Raw genomic sequence first — 27,953 nt, forward strand, 5'->3', positions numbered from 1 at the left:
ATTTAGAGCAAATGTTGGAACATATTAAGCATATTATTAATGTTAGCTGGACTTTGTCATGTTATTATTACTATTCCAAGTAAGTAAACAGTTTTCCCCAAATGATTTATTGATTAGTCTACCTTTTACCTAAAGATTGAAAATGTTATCTTCAATACACACTTAATTACAATATACGATTAGATATATGTCTAAATGTCTAAACCCTCTAATCTGCCATAGTGTTCTGCCTGTGCATCTGAGTAACGTCTTTTCAATTACAAGAGCATTTAGGGTAGTTTTTAATGTCTAGTGGGCAAGGTCCCTGCCATTACTCTACTTTACTTAGTCTTTGTATAGATATTCTTCCATATTATTTCCCTCCAGGTACACTTTGGAACTATTGAGTTGAGATTCACACACACACGGAATCCCATTCAGTAATATTTTTAACTTGTTTTTTAAATGAAAGAACGATATTATAATTATATACTAATTTTGCTATCAGTTGCATTCATTTCTGATGTATAAAAAAAATGACGTTGTCTTTTCCAAAAACATTAGAGTACTCTCAAAATATTTTTTTGTTGTTGTTTTTTGAGATGAAGTCTTGCTCTGTCGCCCAGGCTGGAGTGCTGTGGTGCGATCTTGGCTCACTGCAACATCTGCCTCCCCGGTTCAAGCGATTCTCCTGCCTCAGCCTCCTGGGTAGCTGGGACTACAGCTAATATTTTGTATTTTTTGTAGAGATGGGGTTTCACCGTGTTAGCCAGGATGGTCTCGATCTCCTGCCCTCGTGATCCACCCGCCTCGGCCTCCCAAAGTGCTGGGATTGCAGACGTGAGCCACCGCGCCCGGCCAAAAGAATTTTTAATAACAGTAAGCATCCTTCACTTGTTTCTGGAATTAATTTTGAACTTTCTTTATTTTTTATGATTAAATATGCTGTTTTTAGTTTGAGTCATATTTAAGTTGTTAAGAAAGCACAATGCTAATTGCCCATCCAAAAAGCTAGAAAAATTTGCATTTGCAACAGTGTGCATAAATATGCCCACATTCCATGACATCCCTGACAGCAGATTTCCTTATGTTCTTTTCTTTTTGCTAATGTTTTTGTTATCAATTTGAAAGGTCAAATATCTCATTTTAATCTCTTTATAGACACAGGAAGAACTGATATCTTTAAATCACTGCCTTTTCTATGTTTCTCTACTTTGATTCAGGCCTTTTTCTTTTAATCTCTCCCAGTAAAGTTTTATATGGTAGTTTTCTTCATTTAGTACTCATGCATCCCTTATTTAATTTATTCCTTGTTATTGTTTTTTCATTTTACTTTTGACTGCTTGTGTGAATGGGCTTTTTCATTTCATTTTAGCTTTTTGTTGGTATGAAAGGAAGATATTAGACATTATATATTAATTTTACAGTCACTTTCATATCAAACATGTAAAATTTTTCTACCCTTTTCTTTTTTTTTTTCTTTTTTGGGACACACTCTCACTCTGTTGCCCAGGCTGGAGTGCAGTGGCGTAATCTCAGCTCACTGCAACCTCTACCTCCCAGATTCAAGCGATCCTTGTGCCTCAGCCTCCCAAGTAGCTGGGATTACAGGCACACATCACCATGCCTAACTAATTTTTGTATTTTTAGTAGAGACGGGATTTCACCATGTTGGCCAGGCAGGTCTCGAACCCCTGACCTCAGGTGATCCACCCACCTCGGCCTCCCAAAGTGCTGGGATTACAGGCATGAGCCACTGTGCCTGGGCTTTTTCTTTTCTTTTCTAAATGTATTATGTAGCAATTGTTAACAAATATTTTTTGGTATATATTCAAGGTATAAAATGTGATGTTATAAGATACACATATACAGCATAAAATCTATCAATTTTAAAGCAATTTTATATAACTGTCAAAAGCCACATCCTAATTTTGTTCATATATAAATTTTAAATTTTTCAATTATTTTTACAATTAAACATAAGGCTTTTAATCTGAATCATATGTTACACATTTTAAGAAAGCACTTATATTTAAATGAAGGTTTAACTTTATAAATTCCCTCATTGACATCTACCAGAATGACCATATTTCTTCCCTCCTTTGGCTTATTAATATGGTAAATTATATTTATGTAATTCTTTACAGGATTCCTGATTTTGAATGCTTTTCATTCTTAGAATGTCTCCCACTTCATCATTATATATTATTTTATTGATATACTGTTGGATTATTTTTACAAATATTTTCAAATACTTTATTTCAGACTTTTGTGTTAAGATATATTTTTCAGTAGATTTCTCTGCATTCATTATTACCATTAGGTTCATTTGGGTATTAGTATTATGCTTCCTTAATGAAACAATTAGAAAAGTGTTGTTGTCTTCCACACTCTGAAACAGTTTAAAATATGTAGCAATTATACTGGTTAAAGGAATGACCTCTCTAGCCAGAGAATGGGAGAGAGAGAGAGAGAGAGGGGCAAAGATTCAAAATCTGGATTTCCCTACTCTTCTACCTACTCTTTGTTTTTACATTTATAAAATGGTTATAATAATTGATACGATTTGGCTGTGTCCCCACCCAAATCTCATCTTGGATTGTCACCCCCATAATTCCCATGTCTTGTGGGAGGGTCCTGGTGGGAGACAATTGAAACGTAGGGGTTGTTTCCCCCATACTGTTCTTGTGGTAGTGAATAAGTCTCATGAGATCTGATGGTTTTATAAGGGGAAACCCCTTTCTCTTGGTTCTCATATTCTCTCTTGTCTGACACCATGTAAGACGTGTCTTTTGCCTTCTGCCGTGATTGTGAGGTCTCCCCAGCCATGACTTAAGGGCTCTTAAGCCCAACTGACTTAGGGCTCTTTTTGGGCAATGAAAATGTTGTATAACTGGATTCTTATGATGATTGCACAACTGCATAAATTAAATATTAAATTGTGCAATTTATAATTCATAACCTTTATGGTACGTTAATTATACCTCAATAAAGCTGTTAAAGTCAAGAAAGTATAGAAAACAGTTTATGCAAGTAATATTAAGAAATGATCGATTTGGTGATTTCATGTGAGAGAATGGGGAATGAAAACACTTTACCGTAATACCCAAGGCTCTGGATTGAGTAACAGGGATTACAGTCTTGAAATTCACTATATTGACGAACACAGGAGGAGAAACCAGATCCACGGGAGAAGATAAGTTCGTGTTTAACAGTTGAGTTGGAAGTGCTAGTGAGATTTTCAAGTGGATGTCTGCGAGGCAGTTCAGTATAAGAGTTGGAGATTAAGAAATTGGTCCAAATGGTAATTTGGATTTGGAACTTCTTTTCATTAGTATTATTGTTTTTCACCCTTTCTAAATAAGTAACTCTTGTGATCTTCCTTAATCTACTTTATTGATCTACTGTCTCATATTTTTACTGTTTATATTCAATATTCTATATTAAAAATGATTGCTACTTGTAATATGTGTTTTTCAAACTACGTATTCTCCCCTATCATGCACTTCTAGATACTTTGATAATTCCTCTATGGGCTTTTATTGAAACATTTCATCAATGGTAACTGAATCCATTGGAGTGGCTGAGTTTGCTCATAGCACAATGAGAAGTGGCCATAGATCAAAAGACTGAGAAATATAGAAATATTATTAATGAACTTATGAGAATAGTTTCAGAGGACTGGAAGGAACAGAATTCCAATTACAGTGGGAAGTTGTCTGTGAAGCAATTTTCAGCTAAGACAGAGGAAAGATATAGGGCAGTAGCTGGTGGGATTTGGAGAGAAGCAAAGGTTAAGATGAAAAATATGTTAGCATATTTATATGGAGATGTGACAGATCAATGACATAACTGGAGATAAAAAAGGGTGAATGTTTAAAAAGTTAATTCCCTTAGAAGATGAAAGATGAAAGGAATTCGGTGCATGCTTAAGAAAGGCAGTTTTTTTCTACTATAACCTGAAGAAAAGATGAAAGAATAGCTGCCCGTACACAGATATTCATAGTTGTTCCTCTGTGTTCATACCCTGTCTCCTCATTTTCTATTTGAAATTTTGGGGATATTGGCCCCATTATGTTGTAATTATTTATAACATATTACATTGTAATTATTTATAAACTATTTTGCTCATTTTTCAAGGGTGTGTGTGTGTGTGTGTGTACATATATTCTATAATCATCAATTGCTTTATGGGTCAGTACATTGTTTTCTACACAGTAACCCCTGACTCATAGCTCTAAAAGAGTTGCCTCAAGACTCCGTTTAGGAAGCTGGGCCAGGAAAAACATGGTGATGCATTTAGTCATGTGGCTGTTCCTCTAGCCCTCCCTTCCCTGTAGAGAGCTGAGGTCAAGGAATACAAAGCAAGCGGGGTGTGCTATTTCGTATGATTTGCTTTTGCTTCCTGTCCCCAGCCTTCTAAGCTGAGACCTATCACTGGAAATATTAATAACTTCTTCCACATACTTACTGAAGAAAATCAGTTATATATGGCATTCAAAACCTGCAGAGTCTGAATTGTTGTATCCACTCTCCTTTTGGTCTAACTGTATTGTTCTTGAACAGTAATATTATCTGGAGATTCTAGTATGTCCTTGTGACTTTTCCTGGTCTTCGTGGAGGTATATTTATTTTGTTTGTTTTGGCGGCTGTTAGAGAGGAAGCATTGTTGGTGTGCAATTATGCCACTTCCTTTCTCAGAAGTTCTAGAGAAGATTTTGAGGCCTCGATTAGTCTTTTTCAATTGCCCTGCTAACCAGTACACCATTCAGTCCCAATTAATGGGCAAGATTCAGCTTGGCAGAAATGACTTTGGGATAGTGTCAACTACATCTATGTAATGACACATTTAAATAAATTCATATTTGTGTGAGGGGTTTCTCATCAATAGAAATTTGGAAGCTAGGTCACTTAGTAAACCAATTAATTAACATTGTGTATATAAACCTTCTTTATAAGCTATTACTGTAAAGAAGACAACCCATTAACGAAATACATAAAAGTTAGATTGTTTTAGTAAGAATAATTTCTTACACTTGTATAGTGGATAGTGTCCTGTTTAAAATGTTCTTTCTCTACTAGCTAAATGAGTTATTACAGGAAGACTGGGCTGGGTGTGGTGACTGACGCCTGTAATCCCAGCACTTTGGGAAGCTGAGGTGGGTGGATCACCTGAGGTCAGGAGTTCAAGACCAGCCTGGTCTTGTCTCTAGTAACCCCCCGTCTCTAGTAAAAATACAAAAAAAAAAAAAAATTAGCCAGGTGTCATGGCAGGCACCTGTAATCCCAGCTGCTTGGGAGGCTGAGGCATGAGAACCACTTGAACCCGAGAGGTGGAGGATGCAGAGAGCTGAGATCGAGCCACTGCACTCCAGCCTGGGTGACAGAGCAAGACTCTGTCTCAAAAAAAAAAAAAAAAAAAGAACTCATAGAAAAGTGTTAACTAGGCCCTGTCAGAAGCACTTTTACATAAATTATCTAATTTAATTCTCCACAATCTAGTGGAAGTTTCCATTATTATCGTAATATTAGAGAAAAGGGGACTGAAAGATGTAGGTGGCTGACATTTGCTCAAAGTCACACAATTAGTTCTCCAGGTTGGAAGCCAAGCCCTATTCCATAGAGCTCACAGCTTTAACCATGATAGCAGCGTGTCACCTCATGTGAGATCGACAGCAGCCGTGTAAGGTAAGCATGACATAGCATCCAGGTTCTCCACATGAGGAACCGAAAATTCAGAGAGGTTAGGAAATTGTCCAAAATAACCCCTTAGCAGCAAATATGATGCACCTGGGAATAAAACTCAGGTCTCAAGGCAAGTTCATTGTTCCATTTTATTACACTGCCTCTGTCTGTGCCCTGCCTTTGAGTTATCTAGAGACTGACACTGTGTTATGGAAGGTTATTTCCTAAGTAGGAAGACTGCAGCTACATAATGCCAGTACATCCCTCATAGGTCAATTGTGAGTTTTAAGTTAGATAGTGGCTGTAAATGCCTCTCACATTCCTTACACCTAACACATATTCTATAATCTCCTTGCACATCCTAGTACTGATCATTTACCTTATTTTATTGACTCTCTGTTCTTTATTTTGATTCACTTTATTACAAAGTAACAAACATCTCTTTTTACCTTCATATCTTTGACCTCATTCCTTAGTCAGTGCTACTTTCCTTAGCTTTCTACTTTCACTGACTGCTAAGCTCAATTTACTGCATGAATTCTACCAGTTGGAAAAAAAAAGCATGGAATAAAGCCCTAATGAAGAGATAAAGCTTGGGAGCCTGGAGGACATAAGACATCAATGACAGGAAGTCTGAGGAGTTCCTATGAGTAGCAATGAGCAGAGTTCAGAGCCAAGGTGAATGCTAAGCAGACCTATAACACTAATGCGATAAATGATGTAATAAGAAAGTAATGATCATCTTTTCCAAATTAATACATCCTGCAAAGCACCTACACTATAAAGACAGCAATTCCATTCTTGAGGTTTATACCTGAAGCTTAGATGGGGTTTATGATAGTCCATTTTAATTGCCAACTTGACTGGGCCACTGGGTGTCCATATATTTAGTTAAATATTATGCTGGTTTGTCTGTGAAGGTGTTTTGGGATGGATTTGAGTGGGTAGACTGAGTAAAGCAGATTGCCCTCCCTGATGTGGATGGGCATCATCCAATCAATTGAGGGCCTGAATAAAACAAAAAGACAGAGTAAGAGAATTGTTTCTCCACCTTACTGATTGGGCTGGGGCATCGGTCTTCTCCTGCCCTTGTACTGGGACTTACATAGTCAGCACTCCTGGTTCTCAGATCTTAAACATGGACTCGAATTTACACCATTGGTTCTCCTTGTTTTCTAGCTTGCAGAGAGCAGATTGTGAGACTTCTCACAATAAAATATGGAACTGACTCATTTGATTTTGGAGGCTGATATATAAATATATTACAAATATATTACATATATAAGAATCTTATATTATTATATATGTTTTTTATTTGTTTTGTTTTTCTGGAGAACTCTGACAAATGCAGGGCCTAAGTTATTAGGATTTTAATCATTTGGGAACTATTATTGCAGATTGATTGTACTAGCCGTGTATATAAAATGTCAGTTACAAATATATTTACTACTGGCCCACTTTTACATGCATTATCACATGTAAACTTCATAACAAACCAGAAAAACAGCAAAGCTACTATAATCTCCATTTTAACATAAGGAAGAATCAAGGTTCAAAGAGTTCAAATAATTAGCTACAAATCACACACCATCAAGTGGTGGAAGACCATTTGACTCTGTTTGACTCCAAATTCCTTCTTTTTTCATTTTTCCACACTGTCTCACTAAAATGAAACATAAAGATTTGTTAATGAATAAATTAATAAATAATTGATAATACGAGTACTCAGAGTTTTTGGCTTCAGTGTTAGTGACTTTGTTGGATGTTCTTCTTATTTGTATGGTGCAAGATTTAGGGTGGAGCTACCTAAGCAGGTTTTGTTCTCACATTAAACATCTTCTCTCCACTGAACCTATTCTATACTCAGCACAAGGTCTAGAAAATCTGTGATTTGTTGTGGTTGTGAGTCTTTTCGAGCAGCCTTGCAAATAGACAGATACCTTAAACAAAGCTACTGTTGTAGAGGCATTGCTTTCATTTCCTTTTTCATTTGTCTGCACATTATTCTCTAATTCTTCCAGCAGCAAGGATGTTTTCCAAACAGTCTGTTAGTTTTGGCACTTTGCTGGAAATTTCAACTTCATGGGCTCCTGATGGGAACAGGCAGGAGATTATTTGGGTGTATGACTAGGAAGAACCACTCATTATTATTTTCTTTCCCTCAAGTAAATTGCCAGAATTTCAATCCATTATTTTGTACCAAATTGGTTTTCTTGGCATGGTCTCTGTTTGCTCTTTTTCCATCAGAATGTATAGTAACTTGAGGAACAGTATGTTCTTGGTCTAAAAATAGTGTATGTCAACGATACTGGTGGAAGAAGGTTGTTTTGGTTGTGTGTGTGTGTGTGTGTGTGTGTGTGTGTGTGTGTATGCATTTATTTAGAAGAGATCCTTTCCATTTAACCACCGAGAGTCCTCTTGCGAACAAGGACCTGGACACAATCTCAATTTTATCCTTAGAGCACAGGCTCACTAAAAATACAGAGTTGGAGGGCCTCTCAACCCTTTGCTGGTTTCCTTTCTGGAAGTTTGAACACTTCAATGGTGTGGCCTGTACTGGACCCATCATTACATACCTGGCACCGGGCAAAGATATTTGACAAGGTAGGTGCTCAGTAAGTGTTTCTAAAATAGATGAGTAACTAACTGTAAAGGAATGAGTAAATGAATGGATACGTTAATAAATAAATGAATGAATACAGTATTAAGAATAGAAGTTAGAATGGCTGGAAAGCAGCAAGGGCCAGATTGGGCTAAGGATGTAACTCCTAAGGAGTCAGGAAAATGAACTCCTTTGACGTCTTTCAAGAGGATACTCAGAAGGTCTGATTTAGTGACCGTGAAAAAGAAAAGTTCTATTTCTTATTCATATGGTGGATTAACTTCTCATGTTTGCCATCTCTCTTCAAAAACATTGTTTAAATGGTTGTAAAGGAATAAAAATTGTATAAAACCCAAGGATAAAGAAAATAAGAGAAGTCACTGGCCCAAAAGAGATTTCAACATTCATTCATTTCTGCAACTATGTCCGGAATGCCTTGCTATGCGCCAGGTACTCTTCTCAACGCTGACAACAAATCAGTAAGCTGAACAGACAAAAATTCCTGCCATCATGTATCCAATGTTCTAGCGGCCAGAACACATTTTCAAAAGAAGCCTGAAAGTGATGGAAGGATAGCGATTGATTTAGCAAAGTAGAGGAAGTTAAAAATGTCAACATGGGGCAGACATAAAAGGAGGTGAGACAATTTGCCACACCGAAGCCAGGATAGGTCAGGTCTTGAGGCATCAGATACTGCAGAAGACAGCTATGGAAAGCTGGAATTAAAACAGAGAGAGTTGTTGAAAGTCTGTGTTTATAGGTGATAGAGTTCCAGGTCTCCCTCTGCTACCCTCCACTTTCTGCTCCTCTCAGATAAGAGACTAAATGTTTTCTTTCTGAAAGTTGAACTTGTGAAGTTCTAGACTTTGAGACACCTAACATTGGCTGGCAGTGGCAAGATCCAGAGTGGATTAAAAAAAAAAGGATGAAGTGAAGACGTGCATACTGAGATTCCTATGTGTCTATCAATTTCTTCTTCCCAGAACACTAGGTTATGGCACCCTGAGATGACATTGGTGGATTTTTCTATTGAGAAACTGACTGACCTCATAAAAATTATTTCCAGATACTGACATTCAGTGGTCCCTCAATAAGAAGAGTCAAACAGAGCTCTCAACGAGTATGTGTTTGATGTAATCTTTTTCCTTTTTTTTTTTTGAGACGGAGTCTCGCTCTGTCACCCAGGCTGCAGTGCAGTGGCTCAATCTCAGCTCACTGCAACCTCCGCCTCTGGGGTTCAAGCAGTTATCCTACCTCAGCCTCCCGAGCAGCTGGGATTACAGGCTTGCACCACCAGGACCAGCTAATTTTCATATTTTTAGTAGAGACAGGGTTTCAACATATTGGCCAGGCTGGTCTTGAACTCCAGACCTCATGATCCACCCACCTGGGCCTCCCAAAGTGCTAGGATTACAGGCATGAGCCACCACACCCAGCCTGATTTAATCTTAAATGTGAATAAGCCACCCTGAGATGATCAGACATTTCAGAAATCCCGAGACAGTGTAGGAAAAACATTGAAAGAGCAGACATTTTTTCCTTCATTTCAACTTTGGTGAATCTGACAATTATGTGTCTTCTCGAGGAGTATCTTTGTGGCGTTCTCTGTATTTCCTGAATTTGAATGTTGGCCTGCCTTGCTAGGTTGGGGAAGTTCTCCTGGATAATATCCTGATGAGTGTTTTCCAACTTGGTTCCATTCTCCCTGTCACTTTCAGGTACACCAATCAGACGTAGATTTGGTCTTTTCACATAGTCCCATATTTCTTGGAGGCTTTGTTCATTTCTTTTTACTCTTTTTTCTCTAAACTTCTCTTATCACTTTATTTCATTCATTTGATCTTCAATCACTGATACCCTTTCTTGCACTTGATCGAATCGGCTATTGAAGCTTGTGCATGCATCACGTAGCTCTTATGCCGTGGTTTTCAGCTCTGTCAGGTCATTTAAGGTCTTCTCTACACTGTTTATTCTAGTTAGCTGTTCGTCTAATCTTTTTTCAAGGTTTTTAGTGTCCTTGTGATGGGTTTGAATGTTTCCTTTAGCTCGGAGAAGTTTGTTATTACCGACCTTCTGAAGCCTACTTCTGTCAGCTCGTCAAAGTCACTCTCCATCCAGCTTTGTTCCGTTGCTGGCGAGGAGCTGCAACCCTTTGGAGAAGAGGCACTCTGGTTTTTAGAATTTTCAGCTTTTCTGCTCTGGTTTCTCTCCATCTTTGTGATTTTATCTACCTTTTGTCTTTGATGCTGGTGACCTACAGATGGAGTTTTGCTGTGGATGTCGTTTTTGTTGGTGTTGATGCTATTCCTTTCTGTTTGTTAGTTTTCCTTCTAACGGTCAGGTCCCTCAGCTGCAGGTCTGTTGGAGTTTGCTGGAGGTCCACTCCAGACCCTGTTTGCCTGGATATCACCAGTGGAGGCTGCAGAACAGCAAATATTGCAGAACAGCAAATATTGCTGCCTGATCCTTCCTCTGGAAGCTTTGTCCCAGAGGGGCACCACCTGTATGAGTTGTCAGTTGGCCCCTACTGGGAGGTGTCTCCCAGTTAGGCTACAAGGGGGTCAGGGACCCACTTGAGGAAGCAGTCTGTCCATTCTCAGAGCTCAAACACCATGCTGGGAGCACCACTGCTCTCTTCAGAGCTGTCAGACAGGGACGTTTAAGTCTGCAGAAGTTTCTGCTGCCTTTTGTTCAGCTATACCCTGCCCTCAGAGGTGGAATCTACAGAGGCAATAGGCCTTGCTGAGCTGCAGTGGGCTCTGCCCAGTTCGAGCTTCCCTGGCCGCTTTGTTTACCTACTCAAGCCTCAGCAATGTTGGATGCCCACCCCCCCAGCCAGGCTGCTGCCTCACAGTTCGATCTTAGACTGCTGTGCTAGCAGTGAGCAAGGCTCTGTGGGCGTGGGACCTGCCGAGCCAGGTGCAGGATATAATCTCCTGGTGTGCTCTTTGCTAAGACCATTGGAAAAGTGCAGTATGTGGGCGAGAGTGTCCCAATTTTCCAGGTACAGTCTGTCACAGCTTCCTTGGCTAGGAAAGGGAAATCCTCTGACACTTCCCAGGTGAGGCAATGCCCTGCCCTGTTTTGGCTTGCCCTCTGTGGGCTGCACCCACTGTCCAACCAGTCCCAATTAGATGAACAAGATACCTCAGTTGGAAATGCAGAAATCACCCATTTTCTGTGTTGATCACACTGGGAGCTGTAGACCGGAGCTGTTTCTATTTGGCCATCTTGGAATGGAATCCCAATTTTTGTATTTTTAGTAGAGACGGGGTTTCACCATGTTGGTCAGGCTGGTCTCAAACTCCTGATCTCAGGTGATCCACCCACCCCAGCCTCCCAAAGTGCTGGGATTACAAGCATGAGCCACCATGCCTGGCCGCATTTTCAACCCAAACAATAAAATACAAAGAATAAAAGTGACTGTAATTCAGATTCCCATGGCAGCTCCATGACCATCGGTTTGCAGTCTCATTGGTGAATTAGTTAAGTGACTCTGCTTTCTACAGATTCCTCTCCTCCCAGCTTCCAGGACTCTCTCAATTCATTCTGTTTCTCCATGGAATAAGTATTCACTTTGAGGACTTCTTTCAGAATCCCTACTTATAATCACAGAAAGGTTTTCCACCTTCGTGCAACTGCTCATGGTAAAATCTTGGTTTCTAAACAATTTACTAATCTCTTTTTTTCTTTTTCTTTTAGAGACAGGGTCTCATTCTGTCACCCAAGCTGGAGTGCACTGGTGTGATAAGAGCTCGCTGCAGCCTCAGCCTCCTAAGCTCGAAAGATCCTCCAGTCTCAGCCTCTGGAGTGGCTGGAACTACAGGCATGCACCACTGCACCTGGGTAATTTCTTTATTTTCTATTTTTTTGTAGAGACAAGGTCTCCCTATATTGCCCAGGCTGGTTTTGAACTCCTGGCCTCAAAGAATCCTCCTGCCTTGGCCTCATGAAGCACTGTGATTATAGGTGTGAGCCATCATGCCCAGCCTAGATTTACTGATCTTGATATGTTCTGCCTTTTCTGACTCCCTTTTATGTTGACAAAAACAGCAGGTAGCCTGCCTGTGGTCCCGGCTACTCAGGAGACTGAGGTGGGGGATCGCTTGGGCCCAGAAGTTCTGGGCTATGGTGCGCTAGGCTGATCAAGTATCTGCACTACATTCAGCACCAGCATGGTGACCTCCCAGGAGCAGAAGACCACCAGGCTGCCTAAGGCCTGGTGAACCACCCTAAGTCACAAATGCAGCAGGTCAAAACTCTCGTGCTGATCAGTGGTGGAATCACATGTCTGAATAGCCACTGTACTCCAGCCTGGGCAACACAGCAAGACCCTATCTCCTAAAAAAAGAAAAAGAAAAAACAAACAGTAACATAGCCACACTTAGCCAAATTCTAAACTATGGTTCATGCTACCTAATCAGTCGTGTCTATTTAATGCAATAATGCCATTGCACACAACTGTCATAAGGGCAGGAAAAGAAAACACTAGAACACAAAATGAAAAGGAACAAACCTTTGACCAAACCAAGTGTTGTTTCCTGAGCTGTGTAAGTCAAAGACAGTCCTATTACAGGTCATGATTTGCAATGTTCTGCTGTCCATTGAGTGGTTGTCGGGGTAAGGTGCATGTGTCTGACTTCACCCAAATTGTTCAGAAATGGCACTTGCCTGCCATCTCTGAAAGACATAGATGAATCTTAATACAGTCCTTGTACATAGCTTTTCTATGTATTTTTTTCCAGTAGGACAAGAAACACATGGCAGACTTTATTGTCATGCTGGGTATAGTGACCCAGTGAAGATAAAGCTCCCCTAAGGAAATTGATAGCATGTCTACTTTATCAAAGTTTGCATTTCTTTCAAAGGGTAGCATCTGGCCAGGAAATATAATGTCCCCTCTTCTAGGAAATAAAGTGAAATTGTAATAAATGCAATGTTTATCATCGACACGTCTACATTCCTGAAATTCTTGGAGTTCACTTTTCTCATGGGTGAAATCAGGATTGGCGTGTTATCTGTGCATAGGCTTTGATGTAAAGATGACGACACTCCCTAGCCACATTCCCTAGACGATTTCAGCTGCCCCCTAATAAGACGTTCTGCCTGTTACTCTTCAGAATTATGGGATGAAGAGGGCTCCATAAACCATCTCACCAAAAGAGAATCAGAACCACCCACTCTTCCAGGAGCTGAAGGGAGCTTTTAAGCAGATCACAGATGACCAAGTGTCCTAGTAATGTCAGAGTTTCTGGGGAAAAAAACGCTAATAAAGAACAAAAGTGCTCCCTGCATTTCTGATGCAACAGATAATTCTTGCTGAAGCAAAGCAAAACAAACAAACTTTTTTTTGCTTCTCATTAATATAAATTTTGCTTAACAATATTCAGCTCCAGAGAAGATATGACACATGTCATTTTGCAATAAGCAACCTGCTAGGGTGTTTTTTATGAAAAAATATCCAGGGATCTATCAAATGATGGGCAACCCACTCTTTTACCCCAAAGCCAAAGTTCATTTGTTCATGGAATATTTATAAAATCCCACCTGAGCATCTGACTTCCAGGGTAGACTTAGGAGTGACAATGAATGGAATCAGAATAGCTCCTCTCTCAGCAGAGAGGATCAGTGTCAGTCGTGGCTATTAAAAAGTTCAATAAAGTGTCACAGACAACAAGCTTAATGTATCCTGGGTTGAAACAGACACAGGTTAGAAAGTGAAAGGAATTCTACCTAGGGTGATCGGAAGAGAATCATAGAAAAAGGTCAATGTTCTCCCGTTTTCTAATAAAGCAGTCGGCCTGTCTACAAGAAAATTGAGTGAAGCAGATTTTGTTTAAGATTTGAGATAAAGTCAGCACTGCCTCCATCTGTTTCAGGTTGGGTGGAGAGGGTCATTCTCTTCAACAAGATGTTGTTTTGATACGATCCAATATGTTCAATTCTTTTAAATGTCTAGACTAGACATTGAAATTAAGAATGATGCTTCGTCCAGGAGTGGTGGCTCACGCCTGGAATCTCACCACTTTGGGAGTTGAGGCAAGCAGACGGCTTGAGCCCAGGAGTTCGAGACCAGCCTGGCCAACAGGGCGAAACCCCGTCTCTACTAAAAATATAAAAATTAGCCAGGTGTGGTGGCACATGACTGTAATCCCAACTACTCAGGAGGCTGAGACAGGAGAATCACTTGAACCTGGGAGGCAGAGGTTGCAGTGAGCCGAGATAGCGCCACTGTGCTCCAGCCTGGGTGACAGAGGGAACTTCATTTCCAAAAAAAAAAAAAAATAGGAATGATGGTGCGACCCGGCGCAGTGGCTCACGCCTGTAATCCCAACACCTTGGGAGGTTGAGACAGGCAGATTGATTGAGCCTGGGAGTTTGAGACCAGCCTGGGCAACTAGTGAGACCCTGTCTCTACAAAAAATTATCCAGGCATGGTGGCACACACCTGTGGTCCCAGTTACTCAGGAGGCTGAGGTGGGAGGATTACTTCAGCCAAAGGGTTTGAGGCTGCAATGAGCCGTATCGTAATTCCACCACTGTTCTACAGCCCGGGCAACAGAGCAAGATCCCATCTCGAAAAAAAATTTTTTTAATTAAAAATTTAAGACAAAAAGAATGATGCCGTATTTCTTTTTCAAACCTTAAATCCAAGTAAGTGATTAGGGAGGTAATTGAGGGAGCATTGGTCAGGGAAAGAGGGAGAGAGACAGGGAAAGGCAGGAAGTCAGTAGAGGTTGTACTTATGAAGCAGCTTGCCACTGGGCTATTGAAGCTGAGTCCTGTGCAGAAACACTGAGATTCAACGACAGACCCTCAGAATTATCCAACCCAGGGACGATGAAGATGAGATATTTATCCTAGGATTCCTTTTCATCCTTCTGTCCCAGCACCTTTATTTGGTCTTCCATGCAGGGGCTGACAGCAGAGTCAATAGGACAACTTTGCCATGTGCTATGACGGCTAGTACCATGGGGCCATAAGCTGTCTGCAGACAGCATTCACCATATATACGTATTTCTGTGTTAACTTGGAGGTTTCCTTGATCATTCTTTATATTTCCTGACTGGTTGACTTGAACAAGAGGGATAAGGGGAAGCAGAAACCAGGCAATCTTGTCCAGCAATAGTTTGAAATAGGCATAGTTTACTCCCAAAAGTAGGAACTGGGGACAATATTAGATTTTTTTTTTTTTTTTGAAACGGAGTTTTGCTCTTGTTGCCCAGGCTGGAGTGCAGTGGTGCGATCTGGGCTCACTGCAACCTCCGCCTCCCAGGTTCAAGTGATACTCTTGCCTCAGCCTTCCGAGTAGCTGGGATTACAGGCATGTGGCACCATGCTCGGCTAATTATGTATTTTTAGTAGAGACGGGGTTTCTCCATGTTGTTCAGGCTGGTCTCGAACTCCTGACCTCAGATGATCTGCCCGTCTTGGCCTCCCAAAGTGCTGGGATTACAGGCATGAGTCACTGCGCCCGGCCAAAGATTGGATTTTAAGTGCAGTTTTGGCTGGATGTGGTGGCTCATGCCTGTAATCCCAGCACTTTTGGGAGGCTGAAGTGGGTAGATCGCCTGAGGTCAGGAGTTCAAGACCAGCCCGACCAATATGGTGAAACCCTGTCTCTACTAAATACAAAAAATATTAGCCAGGCGTAGTGGCACATGCCTGTAATCCTAGCTACTCGGGAGGCTGAGGCAGGAGAATCGCTTGAACCTGGGAGGTGGAGATTGCAGTGAGCCGAGATCGTGCCGTTGCACTCCAGCCTGGGCAACAACAGCAAAACTCTACCAAAAAAAAAAAAAAGAGAGAGCAGTTTCATGCATCCATCCTAAAGGTTGGATTTATTTCCACCTTATCTAAACTTTCATGAATGCTTAGCGATTTGAATTCCATAGAGAAAAGTAGACAGCCCTAAAAGACTTCATGGGTTTTAAGAGGACACTTAGGTGCGGGGGCTCACACCTGTCATCCCAGCACTGTGGGAGGTCAAGGCAAGAGGATGGTTTGAGACAAGGAGTTTGAAACCAGTCTGGACCACACAGTGAGACTCTCCCCCTATTTCAAGTAATGATAATAACAATTAATAATAATAATAATAATAATAGAGGAGGCTGATTGTAGGCTGCAAATTTTTTAATAAAAAAAAGTCATTGTGGAGCCACATTCCTGAGGAAAGGCATTTGTAAGAAGCCTGAGAGGAGACACCCTGAGAACCGGGGGTGATGTCCCTTCAGGAAGAAAAGAACAGATCGTCAATGCTGGGACCTTGGAGGTAGTAATAGAGAATTTGGATTTTATCTGACAGTGAAGGAGAGCTGCCCCATGATTTATGATCAAGGTCCATCCACTCTGGCTTGTGTTTCAATATCAATACACTTGACCAAGTACAGCACACACTGTAAAGTGAGTGTGCAGCTGGGACCAGGAACAGGCATTCTTTCTTGAGAAACTACAGTGTGTCTCCGAAAAAAAGTCCAGTAGGTAGGCTGGGTGCAGTGGCTCATGCCTGTAATCCCAGCACTTTGGAAGGCCGAGGCAGGTGGATCACAAGGTCAGGAGATCGAGACCATCCTGGCTAACACGATGAAACCCCGTCTCTACTAAAAATCCAAAAAAATTAGCCGGGCGTGGTGATGGGCGCCTGTAGTCCCAGCTACTCGGGAAGCTGAGGCAGGAGAATGGCCTGAACCCGGGAGGCAGAGCTTGCAGTGAGCTGAGATAGCGCCTCTGCACTCCAGCCTGGGCAACAGAGCTAGACTTCGTCTTAAAAGAAAAAAAAAAAAGTAAGTGAAAACTTCAGGGATGTGCTGGGACAGGTTTGAAAACTCATGGTTTTCTCCCCTGGTCACCCAGCACTGGAAGCTCTATATGCTTGAGGTACTTCCAGATGTTTCTGACCACATGATAAGTAGAATTATCTTTTCACACCATTGATTGTTACTTCTAGCTGGGATATAATTGGTGTGCCACTTACCTGCACTTTTTTCATGATGACGCCAATGTTATTATCTTATAAATAAGTATGGATCTTAATGGATAAACTTTCTGCTAATTCTATATTACCCTTCCCTTCTACGTCCATCAGGTTTCTGTGTTGTCTTCTAGGAAACCCACGAAAGATTGTAAAGTCAATAAGATTTAAACATCTTTCAAATTCCCAATGGCCAGACAGAAATATTTGTTTGCAAACATTTCCCCAAAGAGGTGCACAGATAAATCTTTTAAGATGAAGCCATGCGAAAATATAAAGGAAGGGCTGGGCACGGTGGCTCAGGCCTGTCATCCCAGCACTTTGAGAGGCCAAGGTGGGCGCATCACTTGAGGTCAGGAGCTTGAGACCAGCCTGGCCAACATGGTGAAACCCCATCTCTACTAAAAATACAAAAATTAGCCGGGTGTGGTGGCACATGCCTGTAATCCCATCTACTTGGGAGGGTGAAGCAGGAGAATTGCTTGAACCAGGCCCATGATCTTACTTTTATTCCATATTTCCTCTGAACATAACAAGAGTAATACATTTTCTCATCATTTTACGTTATATTTTTATATCTGTAAGATCGGAGTGTATTATAAAATTTGGATTGCTGCCTATATGTCTTAAAATGTAACCATAGTTTTCTCACTCTGTTCACTGTTTATGAAGAGTTTGAAGATTTCCTCACATAAACAAACCAGCGTAAATGCACGCCTTCTCGTATTTTAAGGTGCTGAAGGTATTGCCTTGTCCCACTGCTAAATTCGACTGGCTTTAAAAAACAAACAAACAAACAAATACACTGTGTTGAATAATGGGTAACTAGGCTGGGCACGGTGGCTCATACCTGTCATCTGAACACTTCGTGAGGTATAGGTGGGAGGATCACTTGAGTCCAGGAGTTCTAGAGCAGCCTGGGCAACATGGCAAGATCTCATCTCTACTAAAAATTTTTCAAAGTTAGCCAGGCATGGTGGTGCATGTTTGTAGTCCCACTTACTCAGGAGGCTGAGGTGGAAGGATTGCTTGAGCCCAGGAGTCAGAGGCTGTAGTGAGCTATAACTGCGGCACTGCACTCAAGCCTGGGCAATAGAGTGAGACCCTGTCTCTAAATAAATAAACAGGGAATTATAACCATGAAGCTTTTGCTGCACTGTGGAATTTAGTTTTGAAAAACAAATTCCTAGCTATAGAACGAGTGGAGCAACACACATAATCATTTCTAACACCCTAAGGCTTTGCCCTAATTAACATTACAACCAAAAGTATATAAGAATTCTGTCATCAGTATGGAACACTTTATCTTCCTAGTATTCGGTAGATTAAAAATAAACAAACAGCTGCCACATTTGTTCTTAGTTGCATTTCTTTGACGGTTCTCTCTCTGCCTCTTTCCCTCCCTCCCTCCCTCCCTTCCTTCCTTCCTCCCTTCCTTCCTTTTTTTCTTTCACAGGGTCTTGCTCTGTCTCCCAGGCTGGAGTGCAGTGGTGCAATCATGGCTCACCGCAGTCTTGACCTCCTGGGCCCAAGTGATCCTCCTACCTCAACCTCCCGAGTAGGTGATACTATAGGCACACACCACCACACCCAGCTAATTCTTTTCATTTTTATTTTTTGTAGAAATGGGATCTTGCTATGTCACTGAGGCTGGTCTCAAATTCCAAGGCTCAGGCCATCCTCCCACTTTGACCTCCTAAAATGTTGAGATCATAAGTGTGAGCCGCTATGCCTGGCCCAGTCTGGCCTTTCATCTCATGCACTATGTAAGCTTGCTGTAAACGTATTTTCATTTTGTTTTATATTTCAACAACTGTCTTGACATTTTTAGGTAGTCATATCTATTAATCTTTACCCCTGTAGTTCGATCTCTATGAAGCTTAGAAAGTTCTTTGGAGCCCACCAGGGACTGGGCTTGTTTCAAGTTTGATTTATGTCCCCAATTTCAATTTAATACTTCTGGTATTTATTTCAGTTTCTTTTCTTGTGATGTCTTTGTGGTATTTTTAATTATGGTCCAAGGTGAGAATCAAAATCAGCTTTTTTTCCCAAAAATAGTGAGTGATTGAAACTCCTTTGTTACTTATTATGCTTAGAGACATAATGTGACTTGATGTGTTATAATTTTTCTCACGTTACTGTGTTGCACTTTGTGTTACCTGCAAGCTTCAGGGAATAGCCCAAAGCCCATCAGCAGAAAGAGAAGTAAAAGGATCTAATTCAGGCCGGGCATGGTGGCTTATGCCTATAATCCCAGCACTTTGGGAGGCCAAGGCAGGAGAATCGCTTGAGTTCACAAGTTTGAGACCAGCCTGGGAAACATAGCGAGAGCCCATCTCTGTAAAAAACTAGCCAGGCGTGGTGGCGTGCACCTGTAATCCCAACCTACTTGGGAGGTCGAGATGGGAGAGTCGCTTGAGCCTAGGAGTTTGAGGCTGCAGTGGGCCATGATCACACCACTGCCCTTTAGCCTGGGTGACAGAACAAGACTCCGTCTCTTCCAAATAATAAATAAATAAAAAAGGATCCGACCCAAGTGAATTCCAAATAACAAGGCCAGTGTCGTATATTATAGGATACAGGAGAGTTGGTTAAGAGTTTTCACACACGTTTTTGCTTTCCCACATTGACATTATAGGGATCTAAATATTTAAAGGAAACCTCATTAACATATTACAGAACACAGCGATGGGTGTCCATGGTTATCTTACTCTCTTTTTCTTTTTAAATGGAGATGGGTCTCACTATGTTGCCCAGGCTGGTCTCAAACTCTTGGCCTCAAGTGATCCTCCCATCTCAGTTTCCCAAATCGCTGGGATTATAGGCAAGCGCAACCACATCCAGCTAATTAAAAAAAATTTTTTTTGTAGAGATGGGGTCTTGGTATGTTGCCAAGGCTAGTCTCAAACTCCTAGGCTCAAGCAATCCTCTCGCCTCGGCCTCCCAAAGTGCTGGGATTACAGGTGTGAGCCACTGCAACAACCTCTGATGAATTCACTCTGAAGTCATCTTGCTTACTGACTTGCTTCCATACACATCATTTCTATTATTCTTCGAGTGAAATGTTACCTGTGACGTTCAAATCTGGAAATCCAGTTAAACAATAACATGAACACATACCATTAGCTTCCCTTTTGAAGGAAGGATTTTTCTTTCTGGTGCTTTTGTTTACCGCTTTGGAAACATTATTGACCTGCATTCCTTCAATACCATAGTTTGCATTTTCCATAAACTTTACCAGTATCCCAGAAATAAAAACTGTCATGTGTCTCTTGGATGAGGAGTAAACGCAGCCCATTCTAATTACAGGCTCATCTAGGCGTTTCCTAATGAATGGTTACCAGCGAAGACAACGATGACATCCTCAATGCTTTCTATTGGATTTTCTTTGGAATCGCTCAAGAAAAGCCTCCAAATAAACAGGCATGTTTAGAAACATTATTTTTAGAAGTCGGCGCTTGATACACGAACAAAATCGCTTTGATTGCATTCTACGTTTGCAGATTTTTAAAACTTAGTTTGTAGAAAGAGTGGCTTAGGGTTTTATGTTATGAATTTCAACTAAATGACGTTGTGTCTAACTATAATATTTGGCCACCAGGGATGAATTAATCCCTATAAACCCATTGAGAATTCAAGACCCTCTAACTTGGGAACTGAGTATAATACACACGTGGAAAATTTCATTTCACTCAGAAGTCCTATAATTTTTCATTTTTTCAAAAGTTGGTTTTGGTTTGTTTTGTCTTGTTTTCTTTTAGCTTTTAAGTTCAGAGGTACATGTGCAGGTTTGTCACATAAGTACACTTGTGTCACGGAGGTTTGTTGTACAGATAATTTCACCATCCAGGTATTAAACCTAGCGACCCTTAGTTATCATTCCTGATCCTCTCCCTCCTCCCACCCTTCACTCTCCAAAATGCCCCAGTATGTGTTGTTCCCCTCTGTGTGTCCACGTGTTCTCATCATTTAGCTCCCACTGATAAGTGAGAACATGCTGTATTTGTTTTTCTCTTCCTGTGTTAGTTTGCTAAGGATAATGGCCTCTAGCTCCACCCATGTCCCTGCAAAGGACATGATCTTGTTTGTTTGTTTGTTTTTGCGACAGAGTCTCACTCTGTTGCCCAGGCTAGTAGCACAATCATAGCTCACGCAACCTCTACCTCCTGGGCCCAAGTGATCCTCCCATCTCAGCCTCCCAAGTAGCTGGGACTACAGGCATGCACCACCAGGCTGGGCTAATGTTTAATTTTTTTTTGTAGAGACAGAGTCTCATCATGTCTGCCAGGCTAGTCTCAAACTCTCAGCCTCAAGAAATCCAAGAGGACATTTCTTTTTTTTTTTTTTTTGAGACGGAGTCTTGCACTGTGGCCCAGGCTAGAGTGCAGTGATGCAATCTCAGCTCACTGCAACCTCCGCCTCCCGGGTTCAAGCGAATCTCCTGCCTCAGCCCCCCGAGTAGCTGGAATTATAGGCACCCGCCACCATGCCTGGCTAATTTCTTTGTATTTTTAGTACAGACGGGGTTTCACCGTGTTAGCTAGGATGGTCTCGATCTCCTGACCGTGTGATCCGCCTGCCTTGATCTCCCAAAGTGCTGGGATTACAGGCATGAGCCACCGCGCCCGGCCAAGTTTCAGCTATTTTTAAAAGGTGTCCCTTTGGACATTATTATTATTGTTATTATTATTATTGTTTTTTAGACAGAGTTTTGCTCTTGTTGCCCAGGCTGGAGTGCAATGGCGTCATCTCAGCTCACTGCAACATGATCTCATTCACTCGCCTGCCTCCCAGGTTCGAGCAATTCTCCTGCCTCAGCCTCCCAAGTACCTGGGATTGCAGGCATGCACTACCACGCCTGGCTAATTTTGTCTTTTTAATACAGATGAGGTTTCATCATGTTGATCAGGCTGGGTCTCGAACTCCTGACCTCAAGTGATCCACCCACCTCGGCCTCCCAAAGTGCTGGGATTACAGGCATAAGCCACCGTGCCCAACCCCATTGGACATTATGTCTCTAGAGAATCAGGCCCTGAAAAATGGCAAAAAGGTGACTTCTAAGACTGGGAATGATGGTGATTCAGCTGGGCTAAGACCACAGCAGATCTCTGATAACCATGGTTATACATACATTTATAAAATCAATTTCATCATCCTCGATTAGTCACAGTGGGCCCGGCCCATCAGCAGAGGCAGAAGTACTGAGGATTGTACTGGGATGTAGCCAACTCCTAGGCTATAGTGAAGTCCTAACATGTAAAGCCAAAACTAACCCATGATGGTACCGTCCTGTGACAAGGAAAAAATGAGAAGAGAAGATTGCAAAGCTACCAACAGTCAATCAGTCCTTGTAAGGAACATGCTAGGCATTGGGGATGACTCAATAATGCATGAAAATACTCAAGCCCCAATAAATGGTTCATCTGAGAAAACGAGAATGAACTATGTTGAGCATGAGAAAAGACGGATTCTATTCCTGGGACACAGTAGGCACGCAACCAAGGGCATTACCGTAATTATGGTGATATCTGAGTACTAAAATTTGAAACTGTCTTGCTGTAACTAAACGTTTATCAGAATTCCCTTCTTGCCTTCTAAGACCAAATCATAGGTGGATATATCCTCAGGAAATGATAGAGTTTCCACTCCTGGCGCGGTCTAAATAGGAACTGATCACTGTATTGCTTGGAGGAGCCCTTTCCAGATGCCCTGGGAAGATCTCTTACAGTTGGTCAAATAACAAAGTATGGAGGCACTGTGTGTTTCTGAAGCTATGGTTTTTGTTGTTGTTGTTGTTTGTTTGTTTTTAGTTCATGTCTTTTATTAACTCACACACAGTTAGTTGTCTTCTGGTTTGTTGAAGCAGTAAGTCAGACAACATTTGCCACAATAATGCCTGTCAAAGTGGCTTGCCAGAAACACTCCAGCTCCACATTCGTCGGAAGGGCACTAATTTTGTCATTCTCATCCACCTTATAACATTTCAGGACATCCAGCTTCACCTTCTTTCTCTTGTGCTTATTCTTCTTGGGAGTGGGGTAAGACTCCTTCCTTTTCTTAGCAACACCACAAAGTCTCAACACAAGATGAAGAGTAGGCTCCTTTTGAATGTTGCAGTCAGACAAAGTACGTCCATCTTCCAGTTGCTTGCCAGCAAAGATCAGTCTTTGCTGATCAGGAGGAATTCCTTCCTTATCCTGGATCTTGGCCTTTACATTTTCTGTCGCATCTGAGGGTTCAACCTCAAGGGTGATGGTCTTCCCCCTTAGGGTTTTCACGAAAATCTGCAGTTTGGTGGCAGCTTCACCACAGACGGCAGATCAAAAGGGAAGCTGAAGCATATGTTTAGGTCAATAAGTTGCAACATAAATATATATATACACACACACATATATACACACATATATATACACACAAACACATATACACATACATATACACACACACATATACATACATATATTTTATATATTATATATGTTTAACTCAGAATATATATATGTGTGTGTGTATATGTCTGCGAAGGTGGCTAAACACTTCACGTATATACACACACACTAGAATATATATTATATAAAATATACTAGAATATATATTTATATAAGTTATATATATACAAATTATATATATAAATTGTAAAGTTGGCCGGGTGCGGTGGCTCAAGCCCATAATCCCAGCACTTTGGGAGGCCGAGGCGGACAGATCACGAGGTCAGGAGTTTGAGACCAGCCTGACCAACATAGTGAAACCCCGTCTCTACAAAAAATACAAAAATTAGCCAGGCGTGGTGGCGGGCACCTGTAATCCCACACACATACACAAACATATATATACACACACCATGGAATACTATGATTCCATAAAAAAGAATGAAATAATATCTTTTGCAGCAACATGGAAGGAAATGGAGGCCATTATCTTAAGCAAAATTACTGAAAAACAGAAAATCTGCATTTGTACCTACTCAATATATAAAAATGAAAAAATAAAAAATAAAATTAGAAAAAAGATTTTATATCACCATATATAGAAATATATATTTATATATCATTTATGCAAAATATATTATATATCATACATTATATATGCATACTTATGTACACATACATATACACAAATATATAACATATTTAATTCAGTATATATAATATATGGAATGGCTATATATACATTATATATACACACATACATACACACACACACATACAGTATACATGCTTAAAGAGTGTTCAGCTCCCTTCAGAGATTGTATGATTTTTTTTTTTTTAGTCAGGATCTCACTCTGTTGCCCAGGCTGGAGGGCAGTGGTGCAGTCATAGCTCACTGCAGCCTTGACCTCCTGGGCTCAAGGCATCCTCGTGCCTTTGCCTCTGTGCTGGGATTATAAGTGTGCACCACCACACCTGGCTAGTTTAAAAAATTATTTTTGGTAGAGATGGGGGGGGTGGGTTCCAATGTTGCCCAGGCTGGTCTGGAACCCCCGTGCCTCCCAAAGTGCTGAGATCACAGGTGTGAGCCTCTGTGCTAAGCCAGATGGTACAATTTTGATTCTGCTCATATTTAACAACACCTGCACCTATCATTGTATTGAATGTATAGCTCATTCTGGTTTAGGGTCGGGGACTTATTCCTTCGGAATGGCAGAGTTCAGCATTTCCTGACTCCACCGCAAATTAATGCCACTTCATTAAGGCGGTAATGACCCTTCCGTGCCTAACTCCCAGGGATTTTCCTTTTTTGTCTCTCAAGTAATAGGCTGTGGTTTCTCAAGGATTTTTATGATCCTTCCAGATGAAAGCTGTTTTGTCAAGCAAGGTGTTGTGAAACGTGCAGGGTCTATTTATAAGAAGAGGTAGCTATGCGGTCAAGTTCAAGGTGGGTTCGGTGGAAGCAGACCAACCAGCAGCTCAAGCAGAGTTTAACGCTGCAAATCTGTGCCACGTTCTTCTTCCTGCGTGCAATTTGCAGGCAAGGACATCTGCTTAATTGGGTGTGAAACCCGGGCCTTGATTAAAAGGACTTTATGAGGCCGCAGCCTTGCATTTCCAAGGTCAGGCCCTAGTGGAGAGGGCGCGCGTTCCGCGGGGAGACACGAACTTTTCCTGAGTGCGCGTTCCTTGCTGGCCCTGAACCCCTCGGCCAGGCAGGGCTTGGCAGGGCCGTTTCCTGTCCTAACCAGGATCAAGGGATTGCGCGGCTTGCTGGTGAAGCTTGGCAGGGCCGCGACCTGTCCTAACCAGGCTCAGGGGATGGCGGGGGCCTGCTGGTGTCGCATATGTTTTGCACTCCAGCTCAGGATTTTGCAGAGCATAGGGAGCGGGTGTCACCCCCGGGGGGAAATGCCACCCACAAAATGCAGGTGGAGGCTGGGCGAGGCTGGCAGCCAGGGGCCAGAAATCCAAAGCCTGAGCCAGGTTCAGACTTCCTGACTCCTCCTCCCCGTTAGCTGTGGAAGGATGGCTCGGCCTGGTCCCCCTAAAAATGTGTCCGTTCTGACTTAGAGGCCGCTTTGGCTCTCGGAAAGCCCCCCTGACCTGCGGACTGAGGGACTGGAGACCCCCTCCAGTCGCAGAATCGCTGAGATCCCTCAAAACAAAGGCGTTTGCAGTTTGACCCCTTGCTGCTCAAACTGTGGTCGGCGAACCGGCAGCCTGGGCCGCCCTGGTCGCGGGTCAGGGGCGCAGCGTCCAGGCCGTGCCAGGCCCGCAAGTTAAGCACTGTCTGCATTTCCCTGAGGAAAGGGGTGACCAAATATCTAGCTATATTTGCATTTCAAATCCACACGGATATGGGTTTTAAATATAAGTATGTCCAACTATTGCCTGAGCCACACTTAAGCCAGGAAAAAAAAATCTTTGCGTTTCTGAAATTGAAATGCGTCTGCACAATTCTTTATCGGGTTGTCGCCGGGGTGTTTGAAACAGTGACCAATCAAGTTTCACGCACTACATTTGGTCGGGCGATCTCTCAAATCTGTCTTTCCCTAGTTTTTTAAAGAAATGTTTATTTGGAAAGAATTCTAGATCCACAGGAAGCTGCAAAGAAACGCACAGGGTCGAGCCCGCCCTTCCCCGCCCCTTCCAAGCAGAAATCTAGAATCACCAGAGTCCTACAGCAAAACCAGGACGCTGAAGTCATCCCGAAGACCCGGCAGCCCGGATCCTCTTGGGGATCCGCCCTCATTCCAAATTCTCTCAGGTCCCAAACAAGCACCCGCAGGAGTACTGAACTTTTTGGGGGGTGGGCAGAGGGGATCTGTATGCAGATTGCCAGCTGAGCAATCCTATTTTCTATGACTTAAAGCCAATCACAGGCTGGGCGTGGTGGCTTATACCTGTAGTCCCAGCACTTTGGGAGAACGAGGCAGGCGGATCACTTGTGCTCAGGAGTTCCAGACCAGCCTGGCCAACATGGTGAAACCCTGTTTCTACCGAGAAAATACAAAAATTAGCCGGGCTAATCCGAGCCCCTCTCTTCCCCAAACGCCAATTTCACTTTTTAGTTTTGAACTTCACTTCTGCTGAGCTACGCGCTCCCTGTCCCCGGGCCCCCTCGCCTCCCCATCTTCCGGGCTTGGGTGCAGCGACGCGGGTGGCCCGCCAGTGCGTCCCCGAGGAGAAGTCAGCCTGGGTCCCACCCCAGGGGTGCCCCGGGCGCGGAGGGGGCGTGGGCACCTCCCCAGCGCCGCACGCCCGGGTCTCCGGCTCCTGGGCTGGGTCGGGGCGGGGGCGGAGCGCGCGCGAAGGCGACGCCCCCAGCCCCGCGGCCGGGTTAGGGCGGGGAGAGGCGCGGTCACGCCCAGGCGGCTTCCGCCCGCCCCAACAGCGCGCACGCGGCTACCGAGCTGGAGGAGGCGGCGGGCGCGAGACCGGGAATGCGCAGGGCCCCCGCCTCGCCCCCCCAGCCCGGGCCGCGGCCCCCGCCTTCCCCGCAGCCGTCCCGCACTCGGTGCCCGCCCCCCGAGGCCGGCGGCCGCTCCCACTCGGGGCCGTTGCTGCTTGTGCCGTGAGCGCCGCCCAGCCATTGTCCCCGTCGCTCCGTCAGCCGCGCCGGACCGCGCACCAGGAGGCGAGAGCGCGCATGGGGAGCCTCTGTTGATGCCGCCGCCGCGCCGCCCTCCGAGGCTGCGTCCCGGGAGGCCCGGCTCCCCGAGCCCTCCGGCCTGGCCCGGTGCCCCGGACCTGAGTGCGTCCCCATGGAGGCGCCCGGGCTGGCCCAGGCGGCCGCGGCGGAGAGCGACTCCCGCAAGGTGGCGGAGGAGACCCCCGACGGGGCGCCCGCGCTCTGCCCCAGCCCTGAGGCGCTGTCGCCGGAGCCGCCTGCGTACAGCCTGCAGGACTTTGACACGCTGGCCACCGTGGGTGAGTGAGTGCGAGCGGGGACTGGGCCCACAGGGGCGCGCGGCGTGGCCGGGACGTTGTAGTAGGACAAAGGGCCCTGGGTGCCGACCTCCTGGGGAGGGCCCTGACCCGCTACTTCGGCTCGGAGTCCCCGTGCGGGGCTGCACCTGCGCCCCGGGTCTTCCCGGGTGGAGCGCACCCCCCAGTCCCCCAGCCCAGGCAAGTACCCCCGACCGGCCGGGTGCCTAACCTGAAATGCCGACGGCTCCTCTCGGAGACCACCCTCCACCCCCAGCACAGACAGCACTCGGGGGCCTGGGCCGTCTGACGTCACAAAACCTCCTGCGGGTCACCTCGCCTGGGGGACCTCGTGCTC

At 43.4% G+C, this 27,953-nt stretch overlaps 1 protein-coding gene and 2 pseudogenes across 1 annotated transcript in view; 2 read left to right on the plus strand and 1 right to left on the minus strand.

The window, feature by feature from the left end:
* ARSH (arylsulfatase family member H) overlaps positions 1–27,953 on the plus strand; it is a 299,298-nt gene that overhangs the window by 119,747 nt on the left and 151,598 nt on the right. The window lies entirely within an intron of this gene.
* Positions 22,796–25,964, minus strand: LOC115932786 (ubiquitin-ribosomal protein eS31 fusion protein-like; annotated as a pseudogene).
* LOC115932785 (zinc finger protein 839-like) overlaps positions 27,134–27,953 on the plus strand; it is a 59,462-nt pseudogene continuing 58,642 nt past the window's right edge.

Source organism: Gorilla gorilla, chromosome X (genome assembly GCF_029281585.2).
Source record: "Gorilla gorilla gorilla isolate KB3781 chromosome X, NHGRI_mGorGor1-v2.1_pri, whole genome shotgun sequence".
NCBI classification, from domain to species: domain Eukaryota; kingdom Metazoa; phylum Chordata; class Mammalia; order Primates; family Hominidae; genus Gorilla; species Gorilla gorilla.